This window comes from Ambystoma mexicanum, chromosome 8 (genome assembly GCF_040938575.1).
Source record: "Ambystoma mexicanum isolate Mex_15411 chromosome 8, UKY_AmexF1_1, whole genome shotgun sequence".
NCBI classification, from domain to species: Eukaryota; Metazoa; Chordata; class Amphibia; order Caudata; family Ambystomatidae; genus Ambystoma; species Ambystoma mexicanum.
This window is the reverse complement of record NC_090929.1, coordinates 914651503-914664935: the sequence shown is the minus strand read 5'-3', so window position 1 is coordinate 914664935 and position 13433 is coordinate 914651503.

Sequence of the window (13433 nt, the reverse complement as noted above, 5' to 3'; positions counted from 1 at the left end):
TTTCCATAGCGCCTGGACGGGAGTTTTGCGGTAGGCTTTGCGTTCTGTAACGCTCACCTGATTCCCGTAGAGGCGCCGGTCTTGACTGGGCGTATACCGTATCTTCAAAGGTGATGTGTAACACACGGCTGGCTCTTTGGGCTGGACCTCTGTGCACTGTATGTCTGACTCGAAGGGTAAGATGTCTGCAGATAGAAAATATGGGATTAATGAACTGGGTTGTCTCTCTCTTCTTCCCTTTCTCTTCTCCTGTAGAACCCCAAAGGTTAACGCTCTCACCTTAGGTAAGTGAACGCCGTGCTCTCCATCTGCCTCGGGGCAGGGTGCTGTAACCAGTTTCTTCACTGGATAAGGGGAGCAGGCCTCTTGACTTCAGAGGACTGCTGTCCGTCGTTTACTGCACGAACGGTAAGTTTCGAGTAATTCTAATGTCTTTAAAAGTCTTTAGTAATGATGTCTCTTGTTTTGCAGGGTTCCGGCGATGGCGGATGACGGGCTGAAGTGAGTTGAAGATGGAGCCCGTGTGATGAATAGAAGCGCCTGGAAGCACGTAAGTAAGCGCTTGTTGCCTGCTTCACGATGCGCTCTAACTGTCTTTTTATTTTGCAGATACAAGTTCGGAGCGGCTGCAGGGTGCCGGAATACCCACTGGGTTAGATGTGGATAGGAGTAATGGCACGTGAGTATTAAAGTTCCCCAATGTCTTTAAACGCACCTTGTTTTGTCTTTCAGATGCGGGATGCAGCGCCGAAGGCCTCCGGAGCGTGCGAAGAGTTGGTAAGCTTTTGTCTTTCAGATGCCGGAATGCAGTGCGAAGACCTCCGGAGCGCACGAAGAGTAGGTAAGCCTTTGTCTTTCAGATGCCGGAATGCAGCGCGAGCGTTGCTGACAGCCGATGGACCAGGTAAGTGAAGAGCTGTCACTGAAGACTGTAATGCTAACCTGTTCTTTCTTGTCTTTATAGGTGTTGCTGAAGACTGGATTCAGGATGGTAAGCCTTTTTCCTTAGGCCCAGGATCAGATGCAGAAGACACGATGAGCGTTCTGCTGCAGAGGATGCAGAATAACGCAAAGCAAGATTCATCCATCGGGTGTGGTTTAAATAGCCTCCTGTAGTGCTTAGGTGTCTCCTTCCACAGCCACGCCTAGGTGAGAAAAGAGTTCTTGCTTTCCAGAAGAGTTCCAGTGTTCTGAACCTAGGGAGTGGCTCCTGCCCCACCCAACAGGAAAAGTAGTTCCAAACAGAAGAGGATCAGAGGCTCAACTGGCAGGCAAGTAAGCAGCATGGTCTGCTGCAGGTAAGTCCACCCAAGCATTATGAGCCCGGCGCTTCCAGCGCTGGGACTGGGCATATTTATGAGCCTGGTGCCACTGGCGCCAGGACTGGGTCCAAAAGGTCCCAATTGGGACTGGTTGGCACTCGGAACCTGGGTTATGGATCTGCTTCCAAGGGAGTTGGGAAAACCCTGACCTTTTGGAAGCAGAGATCATGACACCAGGGCAAGGTTGCGGTTCGCAGAGATGACGGCTCTGACCCGTATGCGAAGGTCGTCCCAGCGCTTCCTGCACTGCTCTGGGGTGCGGGGTACGGTCCCCACCGCGCTGACGCGCTCGGCCACCAGGGCCCAGATGGCCTTCTTTTTCCCTATCGCTGTCCTGGTCATTTCCGGGGAGAAAATGACAGCTGCGTTGTCTTGCAGGGTCTCCGCAAGCATGCAGAGTTCCTCCCGGCTGAATCTTTCCTGGCGCTGGCGGTCACATGCCTTCTTAACAGCTTTAGGCATTTTTGGGTAGTTGGATGGGTGGGTGATTGGTTGGGACAGGTGTCAGGGTTGGATCTGGTGTTGTTCGGTAGGATGGCAATGGATTGTGTTTTTAAAGATGGCCGACGTGCTGTTTCCCGTTCCGGCGCGATGACGCTATTTCCGGTTCTGCTTTTTACGGCCACCGCAAATTACGGTGGCCGCTAATTACGGTGGCCGCTAATTACGGTGGCCGCTACTTACGGTGGCGGAAGTGCACCTTGCTCGCTTTACGATGCCGGTAGGGGCCTTTTCCGCCATGGCGTTAATTGCATTACAGCCATGGCGTAATGCTCGTGCGCGATGGGTCGTAATGTGGCGCTCTTTACGCCATCGGCCCACGGCGTAAACGCTCATTACGCCATGGCGGTAATGATGGAAGATTACCGCCTGGGTCGTAATGAGGCCCACTGTATTTATTCTTCAGAGAGATATTATTTATTTATTTAACCATCTCTCACTTTGTATCCCTTATTCATAATAAATCTTTATACACTTATGGTATGTGTGTGATATTTAAAGCACCCTTCCCTTCCTGGGTCATCCTAACCCAAATATGTGCAGTGCCATATGCACTTTCTACCTTAAATAGAGGTGCTATAATCCTGATTTCTGCAATAATAGAACCATTGGATCTGCCAATCATGTTATCTATACTGAGTTGAGAGGGGATGGGATGGCACCCCATATACATTTCCACCCTTTGGTCGATATTCGACCAGTGTTCAATATTCGACAACTACACCCAGTGTCCACCCTCCCACATATGCAGTGTACTTATGCGTCCATATCTCAGTCACCCCCTCAAAGTAATGCTCTCCCTAATCCTAACCCAAATATGATCTGTGCCTGTAAAGACTGTAGGGGGGGTTATGTTACGCTCACTTGGTATCCACGGGGACGCCCCCCCAGTCTGATTGGTCGCTGGTATCCTTCTCAGTGGTTCCCAGATGTGGTCTCCAGGGAAGGTTGCGCCTGGAAATACAGAAGGGCTGAGTTCAAGACTGGCCGACCGAGGTAAGTATTCACCCACTCCCCCGTATGACTTCAGCCCCTCTGGGCCCTCTCCTCACTTTGTTGTAGAATTAGGCGTGCTCTCCATCTTGCCTTCTTGGCAGGGGCATGTTGTCTTTCGTGGGTGTGTGCGGTCCAGTTACTTCACTGACGCCGGCCCGTTTGATGTCTTTCAGGTAGGTCTTATTGCTGTTTTTTCATATGGTGTTGTTATTCCTACATGCCTTTCTTTGTTTAATAATGTCTCTTTTTCTCCCTTAGATATGCGGAGCTTCAGCGTGGCAAACTGGCTGAGTTGGGCCTCGCCGGTAAATGATAGCGCGTAATGAGCGCTATGATGCGGTAAGTAAGCGATATGCGCAGCGCTGTGATGTCTTGCCTTTGCTAACCTGTTTTCCTTCTTTTCTCGTAGGTCGCAGTGTTCTCCCAGCATGTGTGGAATTCCGGAGTGATGCCGGCTGAGAGGCGACCAGCCAGGAAAGCCTTTCGAGCAGTTCGTAGATTTGCAATGTCTCCAATGCCTTCTTTATTGTTGTCTTTTCCTTCCTCTTTCAGGTTTTTCAGTCCGGGAGGCGCGCAGATTCAATGGAAGCTTTTCACAGGAGCTGCGAGCGGATAAAGATGGAGATTGCAGGTAAGATGCTGCTGCTGCTAACAATGTTCTTTTTGTCTCCTTGCAGGTTCTGTTTCTCCGAGGCTCGTGGGTATAGCTGGACACAGTGAGCGTCACGTTGCAGGCTGCAAAGTAACGTGAAGTGTGTTGTCTTGTTCGGGTGTGGTTTAAATAGCCTCAACAAAGTAGTCCAGGTAAAATAGTCCCTGGGCCACCACACCCAAAACACTATACCGCATAACTTGGTTCCTAGGAGCCAAGCTATGTGGATGCCTTCATGTTGGCTGAAAGCTTCAAATAAAATAGTTCCCTGAACACATGTCTTTCACGGTGTATGAGCCTGGTGCCATAGGCGCCAGGACTGGCCCCAAGAGGGCTTGGGAAGTTGATGCCAGGCCTTATTAGAGACCCGAGTCCTGATCCCACCTGGCCAATGGGCTTGCCAGTGGGGATCCGGGATGAGGGTTGTGACAGGTTATCTGTACTCCTGCCCTCTATATGGCAGAGTAGAAGCACAGAGCACCCCAGCCAATATTCTCTATTCGGTAGCTATGGTGGAGCAATCAAGGCTTAAGCCCTCAGGAGGTGATGCAGGCTGGTTCTTAAGTAGGGTGTAGTCCCCAAGCCCCCACAAAGAAATGTCCACACACTATTTTAGTGAAAACACAGTTCTTTATCTAAATAAGGCTTTGATTATGTACATACTTTGTGCTCAGTCAATTCTATAATGATAAATATATACAGTCTCTATGTGGTACCACAATTACTTTTTAGATTCCATTAAAATGCATCAACTGTAGACAGTTTCAAATCACTTCAAAATGTGTACCCACAATAGACTTGGGAAGGCAAACAAGTTTGGTTAAGCAATTGACAGAATACTGGCCCAGTTTACCTAGACACAGTTCTATGTGAGAATCCCCCCACCTGGGCAACCTGTAAATAAGATAATAAAACAAGTCCATTCCAATGATTGCTGTAGCAGAGTCTTATTTCTTTCTATAAGGTCCTACCACCCCAATGTACCTGGTTTAGCAGAGTTCGATGTCGGGTCATCGACGGATCCTTCTTGAGTGAACTCCCTTTAAGGCAGGCGCCATGGATCATCGAGATCCCACGAAGAAAAGATGAACAAAGGCATCGAGGGAGCAGCTTCAGTCCTGGCGCTACTCGTCGACGATCAGTCGTGGACGTCCTGCGAAGATGAGGCATGCGGTGCACCTTGATGATGATAGCTTGTTGCCGTAAAGCGTTACTGAAGAACTTTGGACCTGCAAGTGTGTCAGGTCATCAGCATCTTTGTGGTCTTTGGGTGGCGGGAAACCTAGCGGCGGATTCTCCTCGGTCGTTGGCGGCCTTGACTTTCTCCAGCGGGACAAAGCGGTCATCAATAATGAGCAAGGGAGTCTGTGAATTAAAGTGTTCTTAGACAATGGAGCTTTGTGGCTCCGGTCGGCGGCAGCACGGCGTCAAGCTGTCCACGCTTCTGGGCAACATGGCTTTGACGGGCTTCCAGCGGTTACGGCGGTCCTCCGAACCCTGGTCTCCGGTCGACAGTCTTTCGAAGGCTGACTTCCAGGGCACTTTGGCGAAGGTTAGCTGGTGCACAATGGTCCCTGGTAGCTCGGGAAGAGGTACTCTCTTAGATCAGTTCCATGAAGGCACAGCATCTTTCAGATTGTGTCGAAGGGAAACAGCAGTAAACCTTCTTCTTCCGGCTGGACTCCTGTCCCACATGGACTCCTTTGCAGAAAATAACACAGAACACACATGTTAAAAGGAGAACAGGACAGGGACATGGAGGCCCTGTCCCGCCAATGCATTTCCAGCATCACAGTGCCATATGCACTTTTTACCTTAAATAAAGGCACTATAATCCTGATTTCTGCAATAATAGAACCATTTGATCTGCCTATCATGTTATCTATACTCAGTTGAGGGGGGAGGGTTTGGCACCCCCTATACAAATCTCTTTCATATAACACTTTATTAAAGATGATAAAACGTGTATTTTCCCAGCAATGGTGTTTTCAAGGATGGCAAAAGTATCTTTTGGCAACTGAAATAATGAGGTTTTCAAGGATGGCAAATGTATCTCTTGGCAACTTAAGTAATGATGAAAGAAATGTCTTTTCCATGCAATGGTGGTTTTAAGGATGGCTTAAGTGTCTCTTTTACTCAGCAACTTATTAAAGATGGTCGCCTCGTTATCTCTCCTGTCATGGCCCTTTCACAATGTCTTTCCTTTCATATACTCTAGATGGATTACCTTCCAATGAATCCCCCTCTGGTTTTGGTAGATCCCCTGGTATACTCTCCTGACAGGTATCTTCCCTCCAAAGGCTCCCTGCCTGATGTATCTCTTTCAACAGGTCTTCTTACAATATTTTTATCTTTCAGTTCTCTTTAAGTAGAACACAGTTGTACTCCTTCACCGTTTATACTCTATTGGCTCCAGGTATTACTTGTTCCAACTTTCCCCATATTAGCACCTCATATATGGAGACTTGTTCAAGTTTTGTTTGTTAACTTATTTGTTAGTATTCATTGGCTTGTGGCAATGCTCATTCCAATTTTCCCCATATTGACTTCTCATATATGCAGATTTGTTTGGATATTGGCTTTCAATTGCTTCATTAAAGTTCACTTGCTTATGACATTTACTCCAGCTTTCCCGATATCGACATCTCATATATGGAGACTTTTGTGAATTCAGTCTTTCTCTATTACTTGGTTGATATTCAAAATATGTTTTCAATTATCTGTGCGCCTGTCGGTACACCTCAACCCTCCCAATATTCTGCGACAGACTCACTGGTGTTGGCTGGCATTTCCGGCCCGTGGCATCCAGCTGCGGCGATGTTCGTGCCATGGAAAAGTGTTCCCCACTCTGCAGATCCCCTCACGGTTATCCTGCTGGCTTCTCCTTCACTCACCGGCAGAATTCCTGCTCTTCAGCATGACTGCATCCCTGACACCCTTTCCATTGCTGCTGGTTCCTCAGCAGTCATCCTTCAGCACTTGCTATGCTGTTCTCTGCCTCTCTCCTCTTCGGTAGGACGAGCCTGCCTCCTTCAGCATTGCCAGCTTGCGTGTGTCTGCTTTCGGTTCTGCTTTACTCTTTCCTCACCCTGCTTCTCTCTTCGCCTTCTCTCCTTTCCATTTGAAAATGCACACCATTTTTAAAATGTCCTGCATAGCTAATTGGCATTACAAAAACTAGTCTGCACATTTATCTTGGTGTGTTTTCTGTTCCACATTAACTCCTTTCTCCTCTTCCTCATGCTAGTGCTGTAGGTTTTATGGGAATTGGAGTCCATAGGAGTTTTAGACTTTATAAAGCTGTATTGCTTTAGATCTTTGTTCAAATCAAGACTGTCAGAACTAGGAGATAAGTGAGCATTATGTACATGTGAAGTGTGAATGGTATCATGCCTAGGATGTCTGGCAAGAGTACTTAAGGTTTTAGCAACATGCTATCAGGAATCTAGGAATTATAGGATCTTCTTCACATGGAAGGGAAGAATACCGCGTCTATCTGGGTGGGGTCACCACATCTCTCTGACAGCCATCTCCTCCCATGTGATCCTCACTCATATTACCAACCCCAGGGCCAGGATCCGGTAGCAACTACCGTCCCCTGACCACATGGGAGGAGATCTTATGCTGGGCATCAGTGAAGACTACAGGATTCATCACAAGAAGGAGAGACTTCCTAACGGTCACAGGAACCGGAGAGCAGCATCTGCACCGCCCATACACAGAGAAGCATTTGGTATGCAAGCGGGAACTGCAGAAGACACGGAAGTCATTCAGTAAAGCCGGCAATCCTGTAAAGTGGAAACGGGACACCGAAGCGCTGATGCCAGTTTACCGTGAGGGAGCTGAAAAGTGCACAGAAAGCTGATGAGTCCTCAGGAGGGATATAGGGACACCAGGACGCTTTGGCAACATTACCAAAAACAGATGAAAGCAATTGGAATGAATGAAAGGGAATATGAGACCCGATATTTCCAAAGGGAAAACGATAGAGTGAACATAGCAAAATCAGGTTTGCAAGTGTGTAAAGCGAATCACTTGTAACCTTGTAAGCTTCGCATCTCCTTACTGCTGTGCCCTGTTAACTTTGGGTTTGGTGCGCATTAGAAATAAATAAACAAACAACAAACAAACATGAGAAAGCCCTGGCAGGAGAGTATACCAAGCAAAGTGAAGTTTGAAACTGTTCAAAGTGAACTGCACAAAGAAGTCCTGGCATAAGAGTATACCAGGCAAAGCCAGTTTGACAAGTGTATAAAGTGTATCATATAAGATCGTCCTGGCAGAAGAGTCCACTAGATGAAGCCAAGCTTCTGAATGTAGTTGCATTACAGGGGAAGAAAACTTGTCAGGGCAGTATACCAGGTATCCTACAAAGTTGGGACTTGCATCCAAGTTGTTTTGCATACAGATTTTTTTTTTTATTGACCAGAAGGGAGCCATCCTCTGGAACTGTGAACTTTATCCATTGGGGAATCTCTCTTTTGAGACTGAACATTTGTGCACTTTCAAGCCCAAATACATTACCCTTACCATCTTAGAATTTTAGAATGCAAGGGCTAGGACAGGATTTCGGACAGACGACGTTTTTGCATTGGATATCCTGACATAGGTCGGACCATTAATTTTGGCTGAGGAAGGGTAGTACCTCTTAGAGCATGGACACCAAGGCATTTTCCAACCCCCCTTTAATTTTGGATAAAGGTTTATAGCCAAAACTATGAACTCTCAGTGTTTGTGTCTCATTACTGGCTCCTCACAACAGCAACTAAGAAAATTAGAACCAAGATATAGCTGGCAAACACTGAACTGTTTATTGTGGCTTGAACTTGGATGAACAAATGCATGTTGTTCTTGAATTACAAGATCATGCTATCAAACTATTCATTATACACAGTCATATTGATTGCTGACAGCATGGGTAAAAATGTAGTGTTGAGCAACAATATGAAACACTTATAACACTTTGTAATCGATGTATCATAATACGTGTGATAAAACGGAAATTCAAAGTTTAACTATGCTGACCTGATCTGACAAAAGGTAATATTGAGATAACATCAAAAAGTGATTAAATCACAGGGAAAAAATGAAGTTTTTGCAAGCATGGTATTCCGGACCAAGGACACACAATATAAAAGGGTTTAATCTATTATTGTACTGATGGAAACACACTATTCTGTCTAATCCATAATTTAGGTAAATATAACTAGAATCGGAATAGAAGAAAATGAGTGACAATAACATTACAATAATCACTTATATGTAATCACGTGATCAGTATTGACAAGACATTTTGATCAACAGATACAATACATTGGGCCTCATTACAAGGTTGGCGGCCTGGAAATAAAGGTGCCAGTAGCAACGTACCAGCACCCTTTCCGGACCACCAAACTAAGAGTCCACTGTTAGGGGCACAGAACTCCTGGCAGGCCTAATCTGCTAGGAGTTCAGGCCTCTACCGGCAGGCTTTTCACTGAAGCACCAGCACCATTACTAACGGTGCCAGCGCTTCCATTTTCCCATTCCTGTGGAGTCCTATCCAATTCCATGGGAATGAGAAACGACAGTTCCGCTGCCGCCTATGATATCCCGGTAGCACCGGGATGTCAGGCGGCAGAAAGGGTGTTACAGGGTTGGCGACAACCCGCCGGCTTGCCGGCAAGTTGTACTGCCAACCTTGTAATGAGGCCCAATTATGTTCATATAATTCGAAATCTTTGATTCTTTAATCTCTGTAAGTTTATAACCAAGAATATTCTAGGCAGCCCAAATAACAATATTCATAGTCAGGATGAATACAAGCATTCTGTTTACATAGATATTAGGATTTCAATATTTATAAGAATGGTCGTCTAATCACATTGTTAGACCAATATAAATATAATGTATTGGTATTTAGAATATTATAACATACCAATTACATTTTTTAAATTAAGTGCTTTCCTAAATCAAAAATGGCTAATCAATAGGTAGACACAATAGCAATGCTTGGATGTCCCGATGGCGTCACACGGATACGTGATGGCATCATGCATGATGACATCACATGCAATGACACAATTGAATAAATATGAATATCGACCATTATGCACGTGTAAAACCATGAAAAAGAGAAGGTTACATGCAAGTATACATGTCAAAACAAGAAGTAACTGGTTGTTAAATAGTACAACGGCCACCATTTATGATCATCTAATTACACTTGATGTTTATCCTATGGGAATATTATCTGTAACCTAATATTTCCTTTTCTTTAATAGAATATAAGAATAATACAATCAACATTGAGAAAAGTCACTATTGAGAATGGATCAGATGACCTCTATCACCCACTGTAGCAGGTTGGTGAGCAAAAATAGTCTTCTTTGCAATTAGATACTATATCTGACAGGGAGATGTGAGGGCGCAGAAGTAAAGCTCGGACACAATGGTGGTATGGTTTTGGGCAGAAACTTTTATTATATGAAGGGTTGGGAAAATGCATCTCTGTCCCTAAAACCAAGATGAGTTTCCGTGTCTCTAAGAAAACTAATGAAATTGGCAGAAAGCCCAAACTATAAAGTCTGTCCCTGTTGGGTCTCAAAAGGCCTATTTCTGTCCCCAACACTAATAAACCACCAACTGTGCAGGGATGATTTTTTCCTAAAGTAAAGTGTTCTCTGTAGCTTCAACCAACAGAGAAATTCCAAGTCTCTGGGGCAATATAAATGGGTGACAATAAAGACATATTCTAAAATGTAGGACTCCAAGGTTAGGGTCACAATACTTTCCCCTAGATTCCTTCTTGTAATATTCCATGTAGATCTAACCAACAGAAAAGTCCCAGTCTCTTGGTTAAGCACAAGTGGCCGAAAGAACAAACAAAGGTTCAAAACTGTAGGATTCCAAGGTTAGAGTCTGTATCCTTTCCTCCATAATCCTTCTCCTAGTGTACCTCTCCTGTGGGGCCTCTCAGGCCTGTAGTTGCTTAAACCAATGTCAATAGGCAGTTCACACAAATATCCTCCTTATGTTTCTCCTATTTATCCCACCAAATTGGCACACTCCTTTTACCATGTGTAGGATTTATCCCACGAACGTGCCACACTCTTTTTGCCAAACGTGGGATTTGATGCACTATGTTTTCTTCACTTATTTTTAGGTTCAGGTCCCAGTAGCAGTATTCAATAAGGCTTGGTTTACTTCCTTGCCAAGCAATGGTCCTTTCATGGACTGTACCTCTTTAGGGTGCGATTAACAGACTTGCAACATAACTGCTTGGTTCACTCTCCTGCCAAGCAGTTATACTCTCATGTAACCTTTCATATGGGTGCATGTCCCAGACCCTCTTTCTCCGGCTTTCGTCTTCACATCCTTGATCTCCTGGACCTCCTGCACCACTCGGGAGACCCGCATACTCGTTTGATTCCCTTTGGAAAGTACCAGCATTTCCCAAGCAGCTGCAGCATCGCTGAAGGCTACGGTAATGTTCGGGGCTTCCTCCGGTCAGCAGCGGCTTCCCCCACATCTGCTTCTTCCAGGTGGTACATCCTGTTTGCTGAGTGCTTCGCTGGTGCTCTGGATGCCTGGAGATTCCACACAGCAGTATGTGAACAGTCCTGGCTTCTGGGACCTTACTTGTGTTCTCCTTCTCCGCTTCCCTCCAGCTGACTCTCATTCTTTTTGCCACTGGTGGCTTGGAGGATCGTTATCCCTTCTCATTTCAACTGTCTGATGTTTAAACTCCCGCGTTGGGAAAGGGAGCTGCTCTAGGTCTATCAGGTTCACTGAGAAGCTAGAGCACTCACTATGCTTCTCTATAGAGGCCTCCCTCACCACCTTCCGCAAAGGTTTGAAAACCATCCTCTTCACATAAGGCCCTTCACATCAGCATGAATACTTACCATTTGACCCGTTGCATAAGTTGTAATATAATGACTATGTGCAATATCTGTAACAACAGTATGATGTTTTGTAGTATTCACAATGTGTCAACGACCGCTACCATGCCTGTACCTGTGTAACTAAGTTCTTGCAAGTAACAGCGCCTCAATGCCCCTGGGTTGCTTGCGCGCTATATAAAAATAAATAAATAAATAAAAAAATAAAAAAATAGTGATCCTTGGACTCCTGATCATCTTCATCTCCGTCATTGAGAAGCAAGTGTGCTTATTGTGTTTCTCCATAGTGATCCTTGGACTTCTGATCATCGGCTTCTTCCCAGTAGATTTCATAGAGTCAGATGAAACATACTTTGCATTTTCTAAGGTTTGAATTTTGGCAAGCATATTAGATTGACTAATTTGATCATATCAGATATTGGCCTTAGCAAAAGAAATGAGGGGAGAATTGGGGAGGGGTTTAGGTGTACTAACGCAGGGGCATACCGCATTCTCTGAACATGGTCATCCCTAATCCCATAAGGGGGTTCCTCCCCCATGTGATGCTCCCTCTGTGCGCCACCCCATAGGAACTATTCTACTGTGGACACACCACCCTGGCCCCATGGGAGAGGTTTCCCCCTAGGGGAGAAGGGACAGCATCCTCAGATTTGTCACATATCTCTCCCCTTTCCATCAGGCTACTCCTAATAAAGCCTCCCCTAGAATTTTGTAGAATCCTTCTGTTAGGTGGAGTCTCCCTTTGGTTTTCCCAATCCCAGACAGGTAGCAGTTCTATCCCCTCCCAAGAATCTACAGGAGAATATTGTCTCGCAGGGTGGTTAAGGTCGGATATAATTTTACCAAAATTGGGGATAATAACTTCCTGCAGAAGGCCAGGTATAATAGCCGAGTTCATAACAACCTCCTGATCTTGGATAGTAATTGATACAGGGGTTTTTAGGTAGACCTTTTGGTCACCATGAACAAAGGTTACTCAAACTGGTTTCCCCCTTTCCATATCCTCCACACATATAAGGTCAAGTTGAATGGCAGTTTGTTTGCTTCGAGAGTCGACTAATGCGTATGCAGGAAGACCATTTATTTTTACAGGTTCACAGGTTTTAAAGGGCTCAGGAAAATAAAAACAATTACTAAGAGTATAAATCTCTTCCTCATTGTCGGGAACAAAGAAATATTCAAAGTCAGGTACAAAGACAAGGCTCACCGTCTGCAGAGCCCTGGTTCTCTCTAGGCCAGATTACTACAATAGCCTCTTTCTCAATCTTCCTACTTCTACTCTCTGTCCGCTACAGCTCATCCAAAACAGAACCGCAGGAGTAATCCTTGGCCTCATGCCCAGGGACCGCATCTTTCCGGCACTGAAATCCATTCACTGGCTCCCCGTGGTTGCTAAGATCAAGTTTAAGACCCTTTGCATAGTCCATAAGGCTTTCTGGGGCCAGGGCCTGCACTATCTACAACGCTCTCTTCCTAAATAATCTCCTTCCAGAGCGCTCTGCTCGTCTTCCTCCAACTCTTTGCGGGTGAGATATTTGTTCTTAGCAGAGAATTGGGGGTAGATCTTTATCCTCTGCAGTTGCCATCTGGAACAGCCTCCCACTCTCTCCGCCTTGAGCCGGAGCGTCTTAAGTTCCGGAAACTCCTCAGGACCTTGCTCTCCGCTTCCTCCTTCTCTCCTCCCTCTCCCCTGCTAACCTCCTCTCTTTTTCTCTCCTGCCTCACTCCTCCTTCCCTTTCCTAACTCAGTTTTTAGTGACTGGTTGCCTGGTTAACCTTCTGAGTCCCACAAGTTCCAGGCTTCCCTGCCAGTCTTTGCACTCGCCACCGGGCCTCTGCCACTATGTTCAGACTACTGCGCTTTCAGCATACGCACCATGAGCGGTATAACCTCTCTGCACTTAGCCCAGGGCCCTGCTGCACTGGGCGCATTTACCCCCCTTGCACATCTGTCTATACACTTGCATGACCCGAAATACTAGGACTAGTAAGTTCTGTCTTGTCCCGCCCTTTGTGTCCTATCCCTTGTTTGGTTGTGCCTAAAACACTTCATGCACTTGCTTTAGGAGAAATGCCTTC